We start from the raw sequence: 17,068 nt of genomic DNA, 5'->3' as shown, positions 1-17,068 counted from the left end.
CCAAGCATGTTGGAAGCAACCATGGAGGGCAAATAGACTAAAACCCCAGAAATACCAACAGCAAGTAGAGTTTGGAAGAACAAGAAAGGACCAATAGAAGGAACAAAAACAAAACTAATGACCTTGTTACCAAAATCATGGCTCCCTGTCCACTGATGCCAAAAAGAAATACGGAGAAAGAGTTTGGAGGAAATAGAAAAGAGCAGCTTTATTATTTTTGCCAGGCCAAAGGGAAGCACAGCAGGCTAGCACCTCAAGAACTGTGTCCTATCCTTCTCAGGAAGAGGGAGAGGTTTTATATCCCCTAGAAGGTCTTGCTTTTTTTTTTTCTCTTGCGAAGTTTCAGAATGGCCACAGCTGGCATCAAACAATTCAACAACCAGGACTTGTCTCCCTGAAGTTATCGGCCCATGACCTTTTTTATTAAATGCAGAATGCTACAAGAGAGTGTTGGAGAAGGAAATGGCAACCCACTCCAGTATCGTTGCCTGGAGAATCCCAGGGACATAGGAGCCTGGTGGGCTGCTGTCTGTGGGGTTGCACAGAGTCGGACACGACTGAAGCAACTTAGGAGCAGCTGGTTTACATTTGGAGAAGGGAATGGCAATCCATTCCAGTATCCTTGCCTGGAGAATTCCATGGACAAAGAAGCCTGGGCGGGGGGCAGGGAGCTACAGTCCATGGGATTGCAAAGAGTCGGACACGACTGATCGACTAACAGACACACACACACACACAGGAGAGTGTAGGGGGGAAAGCATGCTAGGTGCAGAGTGTAATCTGTATGGAGTCAGAGTAAATAAGCTCTGTGAAGGACAAGTCCAGTTACAATCATTTGTTGCTGCTGCTGCTGCTGTTGCTAAGTCACTTGAGTCGTGTCCAACTCTTTGTGACCCCATAGACGGCAGCCCACCAGGCTCACCCGTCCCTGGGACTCTCCAAGCAAGAACACTGGAGTGGGTTGCCATTTCCTTCTCCAATGCATGAAAGTGAAAAGTGAAAGTGAAGTCGCTCAGTCATGTCCGACTCTTCGCAACCCCATGCACTGCAGCCCACCAGACTCCTTCGTCCATGGGATTTTCCAGGCAAGAGTACTGGAGTGGGATGCCATCGCCTTCTCCTAGTAACAGCCAAAGAATAATGAAGATTGTTTAACTCTTGTAGGCTTGTTTGGCTGGTATGTGCCAAAGGCTGTTCACTCATTTCTGTTTTTGCTGCAACAACCTCACAACTTAAAAACAGGCCACATTTATAAACTAACACTGTTCCCTATATTCAACGTGTTTATGACTCCATGCAATCCAAGTCCAAACATATTTTATAAGCCATGATTTTAAAACAAATCTCGAGGTTATATTCCAAATGTGTAAAGAAGTTCTTTAGCAAAACAACTTACCATCTGGGGCCTGTATGTATTTACATGAAGGGCATGAAAGCACCAAAGAGACACTGGAGAACTTGCCTTTGAGGTTAGAGTACAGAATGCAATCACATCATGAGAATTGCCAGGGCCCTTTACTGGAACCTTGTTAATTAAAGCTCTTAGTTGAACAATTTGGCTTATAAAATATATATAAATATTTTTCCTTCCCTTCTTTACAAACAAAAAAATCTAATGCAGTCAATTAATATATGAATCTATGAGACCCTTGTCTCTGAAAGGCTCCTTGTCCACACTGAATTGGAAATTATAGTTCCTTTTTCTGTCAGGGTTAGACAACGAGAGTGTGTACTTATCATTTTACATTTATCTTTATTCATGATGATTTACACAATGGACACTTAAAAATCTTATCCAAAATACTGCATTTGTAATTCTATCAACAAACATTTTAAGATGGCTCTTAAGCTTTCTGAATAGGTTTGAGTTATACTGGTTACGCCTCCTCCCTGGTGGCTCAGATGGTAAGGCGTCTGCCTGCAATGCGGGAGACCAGAGTTCAATTCCAGGGTCAGGAAGATCCCCTGGAGAAGGAAATGGCAACCCACTCCAGTATTCTTGCCTGGAGAATCCCATGGACAGAGGAGCCTGGTGGGCTACAGTCCATGGGGTCGCAAAGAGTCGGACACGACTGAGTGATTTCATTCATTCATTCATACTGGTTACCTCATTTCTGTTTATAGTAAGGCGTAAGGTTGGATTAGGGAAAATACTTTTGCATGCTAAAACTATTCAGAGAAATATTCATGAAGAATTTTTACTTTTTCCTTGTACCAACGCAAAGGAATTAAAAAGAGAAGATGTTAGCAATATGGTATGTGAACAAGAAATCATTTTAAAAGAACTAAGTAAAACTATTAGGCATGAAAAATAGAATAGTTGAAATAAAGAATTGCCGGGAGCCGGCGAGAGACATTCCACTCGTGACAAAGGTCATGAGGAAGGAGGCTCGGCATACGCAAAGGCGGGATCGAGCCTCGGGAGTCCCCCTGGATATTCTCGAGCATCTACCCCCAAAAACCAGAGTCTGCCTACTTTATTGCTTTGTACTCTCACCTCTGACTTTACTGGGGGCTGTCCCCCACCACCACCACCATCTCGCTCTCTCTGACAAAGAGTTAACTTACAGCTCCAATTAATAAAGTTCCTGGGCAATTAGGAGTGTTTAAATCCAAACCCCTCAGATGGCTCTCTAACTCGCCTGACAAGTTTAGCCGGACTCCTACAGCTATGCATACGATTGTTTACAGTCTCCCAACCTCAAGAGGCACGGGAAGCTTAAGATATTCAAATAGCTTAGAGCCTCTCAGAGTTAGAAACTGTCAGAATAAAACTAGTAAAAGATTTCATTGATGAGCCAATGCTTGCTGCCAAGTTTTCACATCCCCTGAATTGTATCCTTGAATGTGTATTAATTAATATAGTTGGTATGTAGAAAAAATAAGCAGTGGCCTTGGTGTTAGTAACTTTAGACCCTTAAGGTAATAAATTCTTTCCTTTGTAAACCCATTACACATCTGCCCTATAGGAATGCAATTTTATCTTCGGAAGATGGCACCAAACTTTAAAATAATTACTCTTAGAGAAAATAAGTCTTTGTTGATAAGTCTTTGTCAAGAGTCATAAAATGTTAATAGGCCTTCTGGCCAGAAGATGATGTAAACCACCTAAACCATTTGTATACGATAAATTTACAGGAAAGAAACCGTGGTTTTTGATAAGGATCAAAGACTGCTGACTTTGCATCCCCTATTATCCTCTATGTGTAACTTAGGGTATATAAGCCCCTGTTGAAAATAAAGCTATGGACCTTGCTCACCAACGCTTGGTCTCCCCATGTCATTCTTCCCCTCAATTTTCAGCTGAGTCTCCATCTGGAGCGTGGATATCCTCTGCGACCATTTATTTGCCTGGGCTTCTAAGACCCACTCGAGAAGGTGTCTAAGGTGGGGCACCTTCCGCTATTCAAGAGGGCGCCTATGGCCTCCGTGGTCAGAGCTAACCTGGTGTCACGGGTTATATTGATTTTCCGCAAAAACCAAGCTACTCAGCTTCTTTTCTCCACTGAATTTTCCTACTGAGTTATCCTCTTTCTATTACTCTTTATATCTCTAATTAACATTTGAATAGGTCGCCTACGCCGTCTCTCCTTTGAATACCCTGGATCAGCCGGGGCTGGACCTCGGCAAAGAATCTATTAAATGAAAATAGAACACATGAAATAAAATGGATATAGTTGAAGAATGAATTAGTAGACACAGGTCTATGAGTGTCTCTCAGTGGGAAAATATAAAACAAAATACAAAAGAAGCTTGGAAATGTGGATGATAAAGAAATGCTAACACCTAGGGGCATAAGTTCCAGATAGAAACATAAAAATGGAGTAGAAAAAATATTTGAATAAAAAATGGAGAGAAATTTCCCACAAACAACTGTATTTGGAAGGTCTTAAAAGGGCTTCCTGGTGGCTCAGAATCCCATCTGCCAATGCATGAGACACAGATTTGATCCCTGATCCAGGAAGATCACATGCCGTGGAGCAACAAAGCCCATGTGCCTGTGCTCTAGAGCCTGGGAACCATAGCAAGAGAAGCCACCTCAATGAGAAGTCGTGCACCACAACTAGAGAGTTGCCCCTGATTGCCACAGAGAAAAGCCTGCATAGCAACAAAGATCCAGCACAGCCAAAAGTAAATAAATAAAAATTTTAAAAAAGAAAGGACTTATAAAGGGCCAAAAGAAATAAAGCATACGAATCTCTAGACATAACAATAAAAATTGACAATAATCAAGAGAAAAACTATAAGTTTCCAGAGGGAAAGAACAGATCACCTCCAGAGGAATGACAATGAACAGATATCAAACAGCTACACTGGGTGCTAGAAGACAGTGAATAATAGTTTAAAAATACTGGGGAAAGGTACTTTGAATGTAGAATTTTATCTTCGGTCAAATTATTCAAATGAGAGACAGTGATGGGGGAAAAAAAAAGTTCCCTGCATTCAAGAGCTCAGAATGTTTGCCCTACAAAGACACACATTGAAAACACCTGGGGGAAAAGCCCTTAATAAAAGGGACACAAGTGAGACAATACTGCAAGAAATATAGGGGAGGGAGAGGGACAGACATCAAAATAATAAATAAAAGGAGATAAGCCCAAATTTAAATGATATGCAGTATAGTCAGTTTCCATGATGGGTAGGTGTATGTGTGTATGGAGGCAGGGGGATGAGGGGAGCAGCACTAGGATAAGTTAACTGGGCATAGGAGTAAGTTGAAACACAGAACTTCTTTGGTTATGTCCCAATAAACCCACTGTATATGCATGCTATGTTGCTTCAGTCCTGTCCGATTCTCTATGACCCTTATGGACCAGGCTCCTCTGTCCATGAGATTCTCCAGGCAAGAATACCAGAGTGGGTTGCCATGCCCTCCTTCAGGGGATCTTCCTGACCCAGGGATTGAACCTGTGTCTCTTTATGTCTCCAGCACCAGCAGGTGGGTTCTTTACCACTAACGCCACCTGGGAAGCCCAAACCCATCCGTACACTGAATAGTAAATAAAAAATTCATTTAATACAACCAACCTACCAGCATCATAGCTTTGCCTAGACTAATATAAACATGCTCAGAACACTTTCATTAGCCTACAGTTGGGCAAAATCATCTAGTACAAAGCCTATTTTATAATATGGTGTTGAATATATCATGTAATTTGTTGAACACTGTACTGAATGGTTGTGTGAATACTTATAAGTGTGCCCATTGTTTACCCTAGTGATGGTGTGGCTGACTGGGAGCTGCAGCTGCTGCCATTGCCCAGCAAAACCAGCACACGAGGGGTTACCAGAGAGGAGAGGGTTGGGAAGAAGGGCAAAATAGACGAAGAGGCTTAAGAGGTACACACTTCTAGGGACAAAATAGATGCTAACAAGGTTGTAATGTACAGCACAGGGAATGTAGTCAATATTTCATAATAACTTTATATGGAGTAAATCTGTAAAAATATTGAATGACTGTTGTACACCTGAAACTAATAAAATATTGTAAGTCAATCATACTTAAGTATGTTTTAAAAAGAACTAAATTTTGAAAAACTTTCCACTTTTTAACCCTCTGCTGCTGCTGCTGCTAAGTCGCTTCAGTCGTGCACTACTCTCTGCGACCCCATAGACGGCAGCCCACCAGGTTCCCTCGTCCCTGGGATTCTCCAGGCAAGACCACTGGAGTGGGTTCCCATTTCCTTCTCCAATGCAGGAAAGTGAAAAGTGAAAGGGAAGTTGCTCAGTCGTGTCCGACTCTTAGTGACCCCATGGACTGCAGCCCACCAGGCTCCTCTATCCATGGGATTTCCAGGCAAGAGTACTGGAGTGGGGTGCCATTGCCTTCTCCGTTTAATGCTCTAGAGTCATCTAAATCTCAATGAACTAGAATTACTCACACTGATACAACCTCAGAAAACCCAAGTTGCATTAACCTTAACTTTCCTACTACTAAGAAATGAAATCACCCAAAAAGATAAATCTGATAAAGAGAAAAAGACAAAAATAAAGCTTCCTAAGAGGGAATCTTGCAGGTATTCTACTTTCCAAGGGAAAGGTAACAACATAGCAACCCTCTGAGAGAACTGATAGATTATTGTTGTTCAGTCACTCAGTCATGTCCGACCCTTTGGGACCCCATGGACCGCAGCACTCCAGGCTTCCCTGCCTTCACCATATCCCAGAGTTTGCTCAAACTCCCGTCCATTGAGTTGGTGATGCCGTCCAACCATCTTGTCCTCTGTCATCCCCTTCTCCTCCTGCCTTCAATCTTTCCCAGCATCAGGGTCCTTCCCAGTGAGTCGGCTCTTTGCATCAGGTGGCTAAAGTATTGGAGCTTCAACATCACTAATTCCAATGAATATTCAGGGTTGATTTCCTTTAGGGTTGGCTGCTTTGATCTCCCTGCAGTCCAAGGGACTCTCAAGAGTCTTCTCAAACCACCACAATTCAGAAGCATCAATTCTTCAGCGCTCAGCCTTCTGTATGGTTCAACTCTCACATCCATACATTACTACTATGGATAGCCATAGACTACTATGGTTTATCCATACAAAAAACCACAGCTTTGACTATACAGACCTTGGTCAGTAACGTAAGGTCTCTGCTTTTTGATACACTGTCTATGTTTGTCATAGGTTTTCTTCCAAGGAGCAAGCATCTTTTAATTTCATGGCTACAATCTCTGTCTGCAGTGATTTTAGAGCCCAAGAAACAAATCTTTCACTGTTTCCATTATTTCCCCATCTATTTGCCATGAAGTGATGGGACCAGAAAACATTTGTTTTCTGAATGTTGAGTTTTCAGCCAGCTGTTTCACTCTCCTCTTTCACTTTCATAAAGAGGTATTTTAGTTCTTCTTCTCTTTCTGCCATAAGGGTAGTGTCATCTGCATATGAGTCTACTGGTATTTCTCCTGGCAATCTTGATTCCAGGTTGTGCTTTATCCAGCGTGGCATTTCACATGATGTACTCTGCTTAGGAGTTAAATAAGCAGGGTGACAATATACAGCCTTGACGTACTCCTTTCCCAAGTTGGAACCTGTCCGTTACTCCATGTCTGGTTATAACTGTTGCTTCTTTTCCTGCATACATGCTTCTCAGGAGGCAGGTCAGGTGGTCTGGTATTCCCATCTCTTTAAGAATTTTCCATAGTTCACTGTGATCCACAGTCAAAGGCTTTGGCATAGTCAGTAAAGCCGAGGCAGATGTTTTTCTGAAATTCTCTTGCTTTTTCTATGATCCAACAGATGTTGGCAATTTGACCTCTGGTTCCTCTGCCTTTTCTAAATCCAGCTTGTACATCTGGAATTTCTTAGTTCACATATTGTTGAAGCCTAGCTTAGAGGATCTTGAGCATGATCTTGCTAGCATGTGAAATGAGTGCAGTAGTTTGAACATCCTTTGGCATTGCCCTTCTTTGAGATTAGAATGAAAGTTGACCTTTTCCAGTCCTGTGGCCACTGCTGAGTTTTCCAAACTTGCTGGCATGCTGAGTGCAGCACTTTTACAGCATCATCTTTTAGGAACTGAAATAGCTCAGCTGGAATTCTATCACTTCTACTAGCTTTGTCTGTAGTGATGCTTCCCAGGGAGCCACTTGACTTCACACTCCAGGATGTCTGGCTTTAGGTGACTAGTCGCACCTTTATGGTTATCTGAGTCATTAAGATCTTTTTTGTATAGTTCTTCTGTGTATTCTTGTCACCTCTGCTCAGTATCTTCTGGTTCTGTTAGGTCCATACCATTCCTTTATTGTGCCCATCTTTACATGAAATGTTCTCTTGGTGTCTCATTTTCTTGAAGAGATCTCTAGTCTTGCCCATTCTATTGCCTTCCTCCACTTCTTTGCAGTGTTCACTTAAGGAGGCTTTCTTATCTCTCCTTGCTATTCTTTGGAACTCTGCATTCAGATGGGTATATCTTTCCTTTTCTCCTTTGCTTTTTGCTTCTCTTCTTCTCTCAGTTATTTGTAAGTCCTCCTCAGACAACCATTTTTACCTTTTTTTTTAATTATTTTTTATTTAAATTTATTTATTTTAATTGGAGGCTAATTACTTTACAATATTGTATTGGCTTTGCCATACATCAACACAAATCCACCACAGGTGTACACGTGTTCCCCATCCTGAACCCCCCTCCCACCTCCCTCCTCATACCACCCCTCTGGGTCATCCCAGTGGTATTTCTGTTTCTTGGGGATGGTTTTGATCATTGCCTCTCATACAATGTTACAAACCTCTGTCCATGGTTCTTCAGGCACTCTTAGATTTAATCCCCTGAATCTATTTGTCACTTCCACTGTATAATCATAAGGGATTTGATTTAGGTCACCAATAGATAGCAAGTCACATTTCAATCTATCTGTAATTGTTATTCATGTTTCCACTTAAGAGCAAAAGTCAGCAGGGTGTAATGTCACTCTGTTGGCCTTTGAGTGACACCTCTCTTCAAACTGTCACCTAGTACTTACCAGCTATATTAGTGATACCTTGGATAAATGTCATGTCTTTGAATCCCAGTGTCTAATCCCTTCTTATTTCCTTTTATCCCCAACACCCCTACTGCCCCCACTTCCAGGCAACATTCCCAACTTGTTTGCTGTGCCTGTTCTTCAAAATGTACATTGTTGTTTTGTGAGCAAGTATTTCTGATTTAAATGAAAAGTTGTATATACGTATACACACACACACACACACACAGGACTTAAATACCCAGTCATGTTGCTATATGTCAATTGCTACTAAACTCAGGCATCTTGAGAAGAACTCCCAGAATGGTGAGCTTGGTAACTTAATCTAATTTTCATTTGGTTCTTGACTATTTGTCACAAGATTGCTGAGTTGCCCACATTCCTGTTGCTCCCTTGGAAGGGGGAAAAAAAAAAAAAAACCATCCCCAAAACAGTGTGGAAGCCAACTGGAACCTGCAAGATTTGTGAGCAAGACGGGAAACGATAGAAAAAGGCTGGCCAGCTAGGACAGCTTATCTTGGATGCCTCCAAAAAGCTGTCTTAACTTTGTTTAGCTTTGCTAGAAGCGTTTAACTACACAGGGAATGAGATAAAATGATGTTTGTGACCCACTCCTAATCAGAATCTCTTGATGAATCACAGTCTTGTCGTGGTGAAGGGGCTTATGTAACTCAGTGAAGCCATGAGCCACGCTGAGCAGGGCCACCCAAGACGGAAAGGTCAGAGTGAAGAGTTCTGACAAAATGTGGTCCACTGGAGGAGGAAATAGCAACCCACTCCACTGTTCTTGCCAGGAGAACCCTATGAACTGTATGAAAAAGCAAAAAGATATGACACTGGAAGATAAGATACCCTTCGACCCCACCCCCACCAGGTCGTAAGGTATCCAATATACTACTGGGGAAGAGCAGAGGGCAATTACAAATAGTTCCAGAAAGAATGAAGTGGCTGGGCCAAAGCGGAAATGACGCTCAGTTGTGGACGTGTCTGGTGGTGGTTAAAGTAAAGTCAAATGCTATAAAGAACAATACTGCATAGGAACCTGGAATGTTAGGTACAGAGGAGCCTAGCATGCTGCAGTCCATGGGGTTGCAAAGAGTCAAACACAACTTAGTGACTGAACAACAGAATCAGAATGTTTTAAGGGATCGCAGAAATTTTCAGAAGGACACCCCCCGCACATACACACACCCCCTCATTTTACACTGGGAGAAATCAAGTGCCTACAAAGGCAGGTAACCACCAATGCCACACGATCAATCTGGTGGCAGACCTAGGTCTCTGGCTCCTTGATATTTCACCAGGCTGCCTGTCAGCAGTGCTGGATGAACCGCCAAAGTAATGCTCTCAACAGCATGGCTCACCTCCCAAATATTTTACAAACATTATCCAAGACAGATGCATTAAGAGTGAGAATATTTTCCATCACTGTTGTTAGAGGCCCTAAACCCCTACATCCTGTTCATGTTACTGGCGCCTGCCTTTGATATTGTATCCATAGCAATGTACAAATACTGTAAACATCTGCAGACCCAGGGGATGTTCTTGCCATTGGTTAAAGGTACAGCAATAATACGTTGCACATGTACACTGAAAAGGGGTATTTATAGCATTTATGAAGCTTTAACATCTGCACAGCTTAAGAATTGGCTGGGCTTATGTTCTGAATATTACAGAACATTTCCTAGGAAACTGAAAATAAATATATTACAAAATTTCCATTTTGAAATACATTTTGTATTGTCCTGGCATCCTGTAATGCTTGTTGCAAAACACACTGCAGATATTATTAACTAAAGTACAGATTTTGTTCAAATTTCACAAAACTTTATGCTCATGTCCATTATTTGCTTTTATATTTTATTCGAGATTCCACATTGTATTTAGTCGCATTGAGCAGCTTCAGCTGCATGCAACAAGTTCTGATAAATTGTCTTTTCATTTTTAATCTGTTACAAATATTTTCTAATTTTCCTTGTTATGGCTTCTTAGATGCACCCTCATTTAAAGTGGACACTTAATTCCCAATACGTGGGGCTTTTAAAGTACTTTTAATATTAATTTCTCATTTAAATGCTTTCTTCTCTGTAATCACTCTTTGTGTTTTTGCAGTCTTTTAATTTTATTGAGGTTTTCAATGGCTAAGTCAAAGATCTCTCTTGGTAACTATGACATTGCACTTGAAAATATGTGGGATATTTACAAATATCTTTTGATATTTATTTTTAACATAATTTCACAGTGACAAGAGAACAGACTCTGTATGATTTCAATACCTTTAGACTATGAAATTTTTGCACCTTGCACCTGGATATGTTGCAGTGTCTCCTGGTTTATAGTCTATGGGAGCTTGAATAGAATTTGCATCCTCCTATTGTGTGAAAATTATATAAATCTTAATGATGTTGAATTGGTTCATAATGCTTTTCAGGTCCACTAGATCCTTCTACTTTTCTATTTATTCTATTAATTTATGAAAGTTTGACATTGAAATTCCAACTAAAAATCTTAATTTATCTACTAAAAAATAACTATAATAAGTAGTGGAACTATATGTAACTTGTTTTGCATTTTCAAAGTCTCCTGTAAATGTGTTATCATGCTTTCATAATTTAAAAATAAAGAAGGAAAAGTTTTTTAAAAAGGAAGAATGTTGCCTCCTCAGGAGTTCTGGTTAATGCATCATACAACACACACTAAAGAGGAGGGAGGAGACCCCGACAGGTAAAGAAAATGTTTATGTTTGTGTTTCTCGTCTTGTCATAAAGTATGGATTTCATGTCATCATATCTATACAGTGGAAACACTATGTAATAGTATGCTGTGTGTCTCTTCTCTGCTTGGTGGTTGGTAATGTCATGTTGGTAGCCTAAAACTGTCCACAACAGGAATATGTATGAAGAAGGAATTCATATGGTCTGGACTCCATCTTTTAGGCCTGTTCATGCTGATCATCAAAAAATTTTCTGTATCTATTGGAGTGTAACCTCGGGTGGGCCAGAAGAGCATGAGAGAGAGCTAACTCAATTATTCCCTGAGGTCTGGGTGGAAGACAAACCCCTCTCTCCCCCAGGCTGGCTAAACATCAAGCCCCAGTGATAACTGAACTCAAACCAGGCACCATCCCGGTTAGAAAGCGCCAGTACCCGCTACCGATAGAGGCCTGGGCCACCATACTGCCCCACATCAATAGATTGAAACAAGCGGGCATTCTAGTAGAGTGCCAGTTGGCTTGGAATACGCCGATCCTGCCAGTCAAAAAGGAAGGAGGACAGGACTATAAGCCTGTACAGGATCTCAGGCTAGTCAACCAGGCTACTGTGACTTTACACCCCACTGTTCCAAACCCCTATACCTTACTTAGCCTCCTCCCAACAAGGACTTAAGTTTATACGCGCCTAGATCTCAAGGATGCCTTCTTCTGCTTATGCCTTGCCCCAGCACCACAGCCCATCTTTGCCTTTGAATGGGAAGATCCAGCCGGGGGCACCAAACAACAGCTCATCTGGACTCCCCGACAAGGGTTTAAGAACTCTCCAGCCATCCCCGGGTCTGGTGGCTCAGAGGTTAAAGCATCTGCCTGAAATGCGGGAGATTTGATCCCTGGGTGGGGAAGATCCCCTGGAGAAGGAAATGGCAACCCACTCCAGTATTCTTGCCTGGAGAATCCCATGGAGGGAGGAGCCTGGTAGGCTACAGTCCATGGGGTCGCAAAGAGTCGGACACAACTGAGCGACTTCACTTTCACTTTCAGCCATCTTTGGGGAAGCCTTGGCTTCTGACCTGAACTCATTCCATCCAGAAGAGTATGGATGTTGGCTCCTACAATATTGGGATGACCTGCTGCTGGCTGCCGAGACCAAGGAAAAATGCTGGAAAGGGACAAAAGCACTGCTCCAGCTGCTGATGGAAGCAGGTTACCGAGTGTCGAAGAAGAAGGCACAGATCTGCAAGGAGGAGGTAAGGTATCTGGGGTTTGTCTTAAAGGACACAAGGTTCCAGACCCTAGTTGGGTCCTATATACTTATGGCACTAGCCTGATAAAACAAGGACAATGGCTGTCAGGTTAGCCAAAGCGGAAGGGGCCATCAGGACTGAAAAGGGATGGTGGGAATTGCCAAGTGGTAAATTATCAGAACCGGAGGAGCTGGCACACAATCTGGTAAGCCAAACACACCAAGTGACGCACCTAGGCCATGCTGCCCGCTCACAGGTTAACGCTGCCTCTCGGGTATTCAGACAAAAACCTCCGGTATTCAGCTGAAAGGCACGCTGCCCTTTGAACACCTGGGAATGGACTTCACTGAAATGAAACCTCACCAACACTACTGTTACCTGCTGGTCATGGTATATGCGTTCTCAGGATGGGTAGAAGCTTTTCCTACCTGGACTGAAGGAGCATCACAAGTAGCCTGGTGCCTGCTTAGGGAAATAGTTCCCAGATTTGGACTTCCTACCAGCATTGGTTCAGACAATGACCCGGCTTTTGTAGCTGATTTAGTACAACAAGTAAGCAAAACTTTAAACATCAAATGGAAACTGCACACTGCATATAGGCCCCAGGTTCTGAGATGGTGGAATGAACCAACTGGACATTAAAGAGACTCTCCAAGTGGATCTTAGAGACTGAGTGCTCCTGGGTGGACTTGCTTCCAACGGCTCTGCTCAGACTCAGGATGACCCCCATGGTCCCAAGGCTATTCTCCATATTAAATTGTGTGTGGGAGGCCCCCTCCCATAATAAAACAGGTGTTAACAAATTTGCCTCAGGAAGGCAATGGCACCCCACTCCAGTACTCTTGCCTGAAAAATCCCATGGGTGGAGGAGCCTGGTAGGCTGCAGTCCATGGGGTCGCGAAGAGTCAGACACGACTGAGCGACTTCACTTTCACTTTTCACTTTCATGCATTGGAGAAGGAAATGGCAACCCACTCCAGTGTTCTTGCCTGGAGAATTCCAGGGATGGGGGAGCCTGATTGGCTACTGTCTCTGGGGTCGCACAGAGTCGGACACGACTGAAGTGACTTAGCAGCAGCAGTAGCTTCTCCCCTGGAGAAGGAAATGGCAACCCACTCCAGTATCCTTACCTGGAGAATCCCATGGACGGTGGAGCCTGATAGGCTATAGTCCACGGGGTCGCAAAGAGTCGGACATGACTGAGTGACTTTTACTTTACTTTACTAAGGGGGGATAGGATTTCACAGCAGATGGAACTGGGTAAGGTAATAAATCGGCTAAGTTTGTACAAGAAAGGGTACCGTTCCCCCTTGGGGAACAGATTCATGAGTTTACGCTTGGTGACCAAGTATGGGTCAAAGATTGGAAACATGATTTGCCAGCCCCTTGGTGAAAGGGCCCTTATGTTATTCTAACTACCCCTACTGCAGTCAAAGTTGCAGGTATTGTCCCTTGGATCCATCATACATGGGTGAAGAAAACGTACCACACAGACCCAAAAAACGCTGAGTGGACTGCACAGAGGGACCCCACTGACCCTCGAGAGACTAAGACCATCCTTATGAAGAAGGAAAAGAAGATCCTGGATGAGCCCCTTCAGGATGAAGCCGCACAATCAACTCCTGCTGCTTGGCTTCATCAACGTGATTTTGAATTTAACTTCCGTTTCAACTCAGGACAATGTTTTTATCTCATGGGCACATTTCTAGCAGACTTCCCCAACACTTCCAACTGCTGGGTATGTAGGGCTATGCCTCTGTCAGTGATGGAGGGACTTCCTTGGTGGGAGTCACCACTCTGTCAAGGAGATTTTAAACTACTCTGCTCTTTTCTGGGATGACAAAAAGAGACTTTCCTCTCTCTTGTGAATCATAACCTCTCCTTGCTCTCTTGGTGTAAGACCTACAGTCAATAGACTTGGTTCATGGGGTTACATTTGATATAAATGCCAGTGTAATAAAAGCCTAACCTACAACAAGCCCCGGTAAATCTACCTTATTTACATGCTAGGTGGACAAGATCAGTGTTTCAATGATATGAGTATGTTGCTGCCTTATTCATATCCTCTATAGAGACAACAGATATCATGATTAAAGTAGAGGCCTTGACTAATTTCACAAAACAGGCCCTCCTAGATAGAACAAAAGCCATCCAAGCCTTAAAAGAAGAGCAAATCCAAATGAGAAAAGCAGTAATTCATAATAGAATGGCTTTGGACATACTCACAGCTGCTCAAGGAGGGACCTGTGCTATAATTAAGGTTGAATGTTGTGTATACATTCCTGACTTACCTGGTAATGTATCGACTGCTTTAGATGACAAGAAAAACCAGGTAAAAGCAATGTCAAATGAAAACATTCCTTTCTGGACTTCGATCTTATCTTGGGTGAAGGGCGATTGGTGGAAAACTATATTTACCACTGTTATAGTTGCCTTGATAGTTCTGCTTTGTGGACCCTGAATTTTACAATGTATTATGAACTTTGTAACCCGAAGGTTGATGTCATTCTCCCAAATTGGCAGTCAGAGAGCCAGGGTGCAATATATCCCTATGAATGATGCTCATAATATGAGTTAAGAGCATCAGGAGGGGGGAATGAAGAAGGAATTCATAGGGCCTGGACTCCATCTTAGGCCTGTTCATGCTGATCATGCTCAGCCACCTTTCCAATGGACTCTGAATTCTGTGTTTAGTGCCTATGAAAACAACAACAGAAGGATAAGACCCCCTCCAGACCGGGGAACCTTGAAGATTGTATCTAGGTTACTCGTCGCCTAAGAGAAAACATACACTAATCACCCCTTCCTCCAGACAGGCCATAAATTTTTCTGTATCTATCAGAGTGTAACCTTGGGTTTATTTACTATTGGCTAATTGTTTGTTTGGGCACATGAGCACATAGCATGTGAATGATGAGGTTATTGGGATTGTATTTTCCTTGGTTGATGTAAGTCTCAAGGAATTTGGGGTGGTGGGTTCGGACATGTACACATGGAGTATAAAAGATTTTCACAAATGCTGGTCGAGGTCCTTGGCTAAGAGGAGACTCTGCCTTGGGCCCCCCGGTGTAATAAACTGCGCTCCACAATCTGCATTGTCCTTCTGAGTTTGTTTCCCGGAACGCGTGGCTACATGTACACTAAGGAAATTGACGAATGCTATATTGGTTGATTTATTATTTTGTTGCTTATCTAGATTTAAGAAAGTCAAGGAAAAAATATTAATAATGCAGATTAAACTTCAAAGTCTGAATGACTAGAGCCCAGGATGAAAGCAGATTTAGTTCAATAAACATAGTTTGTACAAGAGTGAATTTATCAGTAGATCTTATCATATGTAAGACAATCCATTTATCGGGAAAAGAGCAGACTGAGATGCAACTTCATTTGTCAAATCAAGGTTGAAATGCACCCATAGTTTGACTATGGATTCAAGAGCATCCTGGGAGGAAAATCAACTATATTGGATTTGTAGGAAAGACAACTGTGTATTTTATACTATCTGTAAATTTATTTTGTAAATATACATGATTAATATCAGTAAAACTTACAATAATGTATGTATTAAACACACACACACACACACACACACGGTAGGCCAGAGACAGGCATTCCTTGTGTAATCCCATTATATCCTTTGAATTGGCAGGAATCCCACAGAATGACTTCTATGTTAATAACAATAAGAGAAACATTCATTGAACAGTCACTGGTGGCCAGGCATTATGCTTAGAGCCTTGTTGGCATTCTTTCACTTAATCCTCACTTTAACCCCTAAGAGGTTTGTCCTGCCAGCCCATATTTCCAGTTACAAAACTGAGGCCTAATGAAATTCAGTGGCTTGTTAACAATCAGAGCTAGTGAGTGGCAGAACCAGGAATCAAACCAAGATCCCCGTGACTCCGAAACCTATGTTTGTTACATGTGTGTTTGTAGCCTACTGGTTACAAACCAATTGGTTTGTAATTGGTAAATTATAGATGCAACGATAGTGTATTCATGGTGAAATACATTGCTCTGTGAAATACTTATTTAAAATGGACTCCATCATCTAAATCCTTGTGTAGAAATTACTTGCTTTCTACCTCAAGCAAGCAATCCATATTGCCTTTTAAAACAGAAGAGAGTATTTATAAGGATATTAGGGGATTCTTGGTTCTTGGTGTTTAACAGAATACATAATTCTACAATCCTTCCACTAAATATCCAGACAAACTGTAACAAGAATCTTTTAAATGCATGGATGAGCTTTCAATGAAGTAACTGACTTCCAGAGGCAAAAAACAAAGTAAGCTTAAGTGACAAAACAAGACTAAACATCTGAGCTGATACTCTGCTAGGCCCCAAGGTGATGTGGTAGGATTGGCCTAAATAATCAGAAAGTGTGAGTTTGAATTATCATGAAAGAATAATGCAAATGGAAATTTGTAAAATATTCACTCAATAACAAAACCCATCTCGATCAGCCTAGGCTCAAACAGGGAAGATATCTCTCCTCCCAAAATCCTAACCACACAGTTCAGGAAATCACAATTCAGAAAACTGCAAATGACCCTGATTGAGTGATATATCCCTGGGATCTCTGGCACAAGCAAATACAAACTCTCTTTGCAACCCACTTCTGGCAAAGCTACTACAGATAAAAGCTATACTGCA

General features: G+C 42.1%; 1 long non-coding RNA gene across 5 annotated transcripts in view; it reads right to left on the bottom strand.

The window, feature by feature from the left end:
- LOC129621276 (uncharacterized) overlaps positions 1–17,068 on the bottom strand; it is an 81,852-nt gene that overhangs the window by 49,169 nt on the left and 15,615 nt on the right. The window contains exon 3 of one of the 5 annotated variants that reach the window (XR_008699177.1): positions 8,741–9,263. The exons of the other annotated variants lie outside the window; for them this stretch is intronic. This is a non-coding gene — a long non-coding RNA (uncharacterized LOC129621276). Of the gene's footprint in view, positions 1–8,740; positions 9,264–17,068 lie in introns of those variants that run through there. 5 annotated transcript variants of the gene reach the window in all.

Source organism: Bubalus kerabau, chromosome 1 (genome assembly GCF_029407905.1).
Source record: "Bubalus kerabau isolate K-KA32 ecotype Philippines breed swamp buffalo chromosome 1, PCC_UOA_SB_1v2, whole genome shotgun sequence".
Taxonomy (NCBI): domain Eukaryota; kingdom Metazoa; phylum Chordata; class Mammalia; order Artiodactyla; family Bovidae; genus Bubalus; species Bubalus kerabau.
Note: the sequence above shows the minus strand (reverse complement) of the source record. Positions and strands in the feature narration are given on the sequence as shown.